Source organism: Solanum verrucosum, unplaced genomic scaffold, assembly GCF_900185275.1.
Source record: "Solanum verrucosum unplaced genomic scaffold, falcon-dt-bn FXZP01001071.1, whole genome shotgun sequence".
NCBI classification, from domain to species: Eukaryota; Viridiplantae; Streptophyta; class Magnoliopsida; order Solanales; family Solanaceae; genus Solanum; species Solanum verrucosum.
In genome coordinates, this window is record NW_026019661.1 from 1 (window position 1) to 6,173 (window position 6,173).

The 6,173-nt window shown below is 33.5% G+C and overlaps 2 pseudogenes; both read right to left on the minus strand.

The window, feature by feature from the left end:
- Nucleotides 1-1,221: 1,221 nt before the first annotated feature.
- Nucleotides 1,222-2,925, minus strand: LOC125832830 (probable aspartic proteinase GIP2; annotated as a pseudogene).
- Nucleotides 2,926-4,898: 1,973 nt separating this feature from the next.
- LOC125832911 (probable aspartic proteinase GIP2) lies at nucleotides 4,899-5,631 on the minus strand (annotated as a pseudogene).
- Between the last annotated feature and the right edge of the window lie 542 nt (nucleotides 5,632-6,173).

Below are 6,173 nucleotides of genomic sequence, written 5' to 3' on the forward strand. Positions count from 1 at the left end.
AAATCATGAAGTGACGAGAAATTAATGATCATGAACCATACGAAGGAAGATTGGATCAATTCCTAGTAGTGAGTTGCAAATGTTTCTCTTCTCCAACATCTCTACATTGCTTGATGTGGTCTCTTGATCATACGTAGATTGTTCACTTGTTGATGCAATCAACTTGAAATTCGACGGATAAACCATTTTCATAAGAAGGCAATTTCATGATCATTTAACTAATAATCTCTCCCTTTGTGTGTTGTGGGCATGAAAAGGAAGTTTAAATATTGCATCATGAATCGTTTATAAAGTAATCAAATAATGCACAAAACCAAAAGTAAAGATGATGCAAAATAGATAATTTATCGTTAATTCATTTGTTATATATTGTAGTTTCTTTGTATAGTTTTATAATCTTTAAGTATAAGAAGGTAAGTAACTGAAAATCAACACACATTTCTTGTGTCACTCCCAAAGTATGGAAAAGGTTGTTCATGCATTTTAGCGTGTCCATTATTTCATTTAAATATGCCTTTGACTTGTTATTATCATGAGATTACACGTTTAAACTTCTTAAGATTTCCCTACTCGATTATGTATCACAGAGAACAATATATGATATAAAAACAATTAACTAAGTATCAAATCGAACAAATGAACACATTATATATATCAAGATTATATTGTTTGTCACTACTCTTGTCTCGCTCGATATTTTCCCTTCTCCTATCTTAAAAAATGCCAACCTAAGCACACCTCATGTCATTTTGCCCAAGTTATGATCGATACATTTTAATTGTTATTTATCACGGAGAGATCTCCACATAAAGCTTGAAGGAGCATAAGAATTAATTAAGTTGCTACAATTGGGAACTCTTCAAAACAATATTCATATAAAATTAGTTAATCAATAGATCAGAGTAAACAGTTGAAAGAAAATTGGTCAGACAATTATAACAAATTAGTAAATTTTTTAATTAGTTACAAAGACATCAAAACAAGCGAGGAGATTGTATTATACATTATTTTACAAAAGAGAAGTTAGTATTACGAAGTCAAACCTTATGGTGTGATACTATTTTTGAAATATTTATCCAAGAAATTAATAATGACACTTTCTCTAGACAATAAATAAATAAATCCAATTGAGATGGGTGTTAATAGGATTTAAGTGTTATTAATTCCAACAAGCATAGAAAGGAAAAAAAAACATGAAAACTTCAAAACGAAAATAAAAGTTCATGATGTTTTTTTCGTACTTGAACATGATGTTTGTTGAAGTTTGAGTGAAGAGCTAAACCTATTTCTTTTGTGGAAGGTCAAATATCAAGAGGTTCTCTTCCAATTGATATCCTCCTATCTCAATTGATGGTGCCCTTGTTTGATCTTGTCCCACAAATGCTAACACATAACATCCTTATTAACTTGTACACTGAATTTGCTCCATAAATTCTCCAAAATGCACTCTTCTTGTGAAAAACAATATCGATCACAGGAACATCTGGTCCAACATTTGTGTTCTAATGTTTTTTGAACTAAAGCAAAGTCCAAATTGTTTCGTAGGAGGCTCTACAATTGTCCTTCTTAGGAAGCGCGTTGATGAAAGCAGTTTTAACAACATCGTAAATGGTAGTGTGTAAGATTGTGAAGCTGTCGTTGTGCTCGATTCTTGTTCCACAAGTCCTTTCTTAATAGATAACAATGTTTTATTTAATGGCACATTTTTTCCCGCGATTTGAATGGATGAACTTTGACATGGTACTCTGAAAACTTTGAAGTGGTAAAGGTATTTTTTGACTAGTGGGGTGTAGACAAGATTCTTGGAGATTCAATCATAGGATTGTAAACATTATGGAGTAGAACCAATGAAAATAACTCCACTAGATCTTGTAGTAGATGAGCTAAGCAAATACCAAACTTATTGGTGAATTTTGAGTCTAATGAAGCAAGTTGATTAGGAATGGATATTGTACTATTGTGTCCAAAACCTGCATTCCTGTGATTGAGACATAATATAATAAAAAAGTGCTCTCATTCAAATGTTAGACTTTTTTAGATGAGGATCAAAGTAGGCATAGGTTACAAACTCAATTTATGTGGCACAATTGAAATTTTGAGAGTCAACTAAATTTTTCTTTGATTAAAATTTATTTTATATATGTCTTCTAAATATCTTAAGTAGTTTAGTTATAGTAATTTATAGTACTTTTTACATAGTTTTGATCAAATCTATAAATTTTATTTAATAAAACTTAAAACTTCTATATTTGAATTCACAGTCAAAGTTTAGAAGTTTGAATCTCGAAATTCCAACCATGCCACATAAATTAAGACAAAAAGAGTACTATTATAATGAATAAGTAAAAAAATATGTTCTCTTTAGATGAGACAGTCACACAGTTCAATACCTGTAACTCCTTTGGCAAGATGTGTCATTATAAAAGACTCAATGCAAGTGAAAATAAACCTTGGCTGAGATACAAGGACGGCTGGCTTTGAACCAATAGCCAACACATCCTCAGCAGTTCTGCACCTGTATAAGTATCAATAATGGGATTTCCATCAAGAGTATGGCAAGTATTGTTGTTGCTCCGGGCCGCGGTTTAGATAGGCAGAAGCTTCCACAGGCATTATACTCAGCCTTGGCAAAAGAACATTGTTTGGACTCACAAAGAACTGGTTTGTAAGTTGAACTATTGTACCACTTTCACAGTCCACCAATAAGCTTGCACTGCCGAGGTGGACTGTGAAGTTTACGGGTATTAAAGGAGTTCTTTGCCCTATTACTGTAATGTATTGTAGGGTTGATGAGTCTTTGGTGACCGGAAGGATTAGGGTAGTAGGTAGTACGATCGATGAACATTGAGAAATAATATTGAGTACAAGAAATAAGAGGATGAAAGTGTAGATGTTGGAAGATGAAGAAAATTTGAATGTCAACATGATATGAGAGAGAGAGAGAGAGAGCAAATGATGTATAAATAAGAATGATATTGAGTTGCCAATTTATAACTAATTAACTATGTGGAAAATGTGACCCCAACTTTGATTTGATTTGATTTTTTTTTTGTTTATAGCGGTTGACTTATAATGGCTCCATATTGACTTTGAATTAAATCTAGTCAGCATGATGCAAATGAAAAATATGGAGTTATCTCATGCACATGGCCAGGTTGACTTATTTGAATTTAGTAGTTAATTCCTATGCTTTAACGTTTTTCAACTACTTACTATTTCCTTTTTAATTTATAATTTCACAACATTATCAAAATATTACAGTGACTTATAATTTAAATTTTCAATTAATGCTATGCACAATTCATTTGTTTGTATCCCCTCTATCTCTTTCTACTCTGATTATATTTGAATATGACAAGTGAATGCGAAAAGTCTAGTTTCTAAATCTACTTTAATAAATACCAACTACTTTGGATCTATATTTGTGCATGCGATGTGATTTGTGAGGGTAGAGAGTTTATTCTAAAGTATTCGAATCTCTACAAGCTGAATAATTAATTCAAATACTTTGGATGTATGTTTGTGCATGTGACCTGCACTAATGGTTTTTGACATAATAATAGGATAATCCTTTTACTATTCCTTTTCTTTCTTCGTTTGAACGATATTATGATCTCTGGATAGGCAATATCTATCTATTGAGTCAATGTTCATCGATTCTTGACTTCTTAAATGGATAATAAAATAATGTCACTTGGCCTCTTGGCTATTATAGTATACTTAATATATACTCTATATGGAAGAAGCTCATTCTCCTGTAGGAATATTATCTATTTTGGTTTTGTATGGTTGTAAGAAATTGTAACATACTTAGCTAGAGCCGTTGGAAATCTAACGAAAAATACAAACACTTATAGTTTGAGACGTGCCAAAAAACATTATGTTAAAGATATTTCACCCGATATAAATGCATTCCACAAAACAAGCTCTTCTAATATAAATCGGGAACACAAAAACCAACAAGATTTAATAGATACGAAAACCCAACAATGGAATATAAGAGGAAACATATTTTCTCTTCTTCCTTTTCAAATGACTTCAACATTTATAGATTTAATCACTTCTCCTCCTAATGGGTTTGTAACACCCCAAATTTCTAAGCTAAGATTTGAACTATTCTTGGCCTTCTATCGGTTGATTCCTAGTTGTTCATGTGTATTAAGATTCATTACCAAGTGTAGGAGGTGTGTCAGAAGTGATTTAGGGTCATTAGAAACCTCTAGCACTAAGTCGAGTTCAAAACTTTTCTTACTCGCAAAGTTTTTCCATGCAATCATGTGAGGGTCAAGTTCAAACAATCATATCGAGGTTTAGAGGCTTGATCCATGTCTCCCTCTAAATGTAACTTTTTGTTGGAATAGACAAGCAAAGACAAATGGTAGCTAAGCGAGAGTGCTTGCGGTGATGAATAATCTTTTTATTAGACCCAAACAAACAGAGGAAAAGAAGGTTCTCGGTTGGCTTTGTATGAAGATCCTATCTTTCTAGCCCAAGTGAGCCATAGATTGTGAGTGAGCTTTCGAGCGTCGAAATACCAATGGATCAATTTGTTTTTTTTCAGTATAATTATTGAAAGGATTAATCGGAACAGACGCGTATGATTGGGATCGATCCTAACCCCACACTTAAAACTTCCAAATTTTAGTGATGATTTTAAAAAAAAAAATCTCCCTGAAGCAGTGTTTAATTTGTCGTCATAGTTTTCAGGGAATCATTTGGACTATGACCATATGTAGTTCAAATTCTAGTCCATTAAACTGTTGATCACAGTACCATGTGATACAGACATACAGTTGTTATGAATTCCAACGAGCACAGAAAACACAAAAAGAAATGAAAACTTTGAAGATAAAAAAAAGAATTCATATATATCTGCCTTGGTAAGAAGGTTCAACATGTTAACTTTTAAATGCGTGATCGTACTTGGAACATGATGTTTGCTGGAGCTTGAGTGAGGAGCTGAAACCTATCTTCTTGTGTGGAAGATCAAATACCTACAAGTTCTCTTCCAATTGATATCCTCCAATCACAATCGATGGTTTCCATGTTTGGTCTACTCCAACAAATGCTAAACACATAACATCCTCACTAACTTGTACCACCGAATTTGCCCCATAAATTCTCCAAAATGCACTCTTCTTGTGGAAAACAAAATTGATCACAGGAACATCTGGTCCAACGTTTGCGCTCCTAATGTTTTTTGAACTAAAGCAAGCTCCAAATCGTTCATAGGAGGATCTACCATTGTCACATTCTTAGGAAGCGCGTTAATGAAAGCAGTTTTAACAACTTCATAAATGCTAGTGTACAAGATTGTGAAAGGTATTGTTGTGCTGATTCTCGTCCACCATGTCCTTGATCATTAATAAATAACAATGTTTTATTAAGTGGTACATCTTTTCCTGCAATTCGAATGGATGAAACATTGTACTATAGGGGTATAGACAAGATTCTTGGAGATATCAATCATAGGATTGTAAACATAATACGGACTAGAACCCATGAAAATAACTCCACTAGATCTTGTAGATGAGCTCAAGCAAATACCAAACTTCCTGGTAAATTTTGAGTCTAATGAAGCAAGTTGATTAGGAATGGATATTGTACTACTGTGTCCAAAACCTGCAATTCCTGTTGTGGAGACATAACATGGTCAAAGTATATATCAAGGTGTACGTATGGTCAATATATAATTGAATAACTAAAAGATATGCAATACCTGTGTAACACCCTGACTTTCCGAAACGTCTAAACTTACTCGTATCTCCATGGAAAGACAAGGAGGGTGGGTAATAAATTAAGAATGATGTGGTATGTCCTATTTTAAGTGTTCAAGTGTTGCATCTCAAGTTTTGAAGTTAGGTAAGTGGCAAAATAAAAGTTGGCGGAAGTTATCGTAAGTTCCTTCTTAAAGATTTCTCTGAAATTTGGGTCAAATGTCTTGGAGGTTTTCTCCCAATCTATAAAGATTTATGGGCCCCACAAACTATCGAATCGAAGGTCTACGAGTCTAGTTTCCAACGCATCAAACCATTTGTTCATACGACTTCAGAATAGAGAGATATTCGCGTTTTCGTAGGACTGCGCAAGCAAGCACGTGAGGTGGGGCCTAGGTCGGTGGAAAGTTGCATATATCTTCTTCTTCGATTTTTTGCTTCATTTTTAAGGTAATA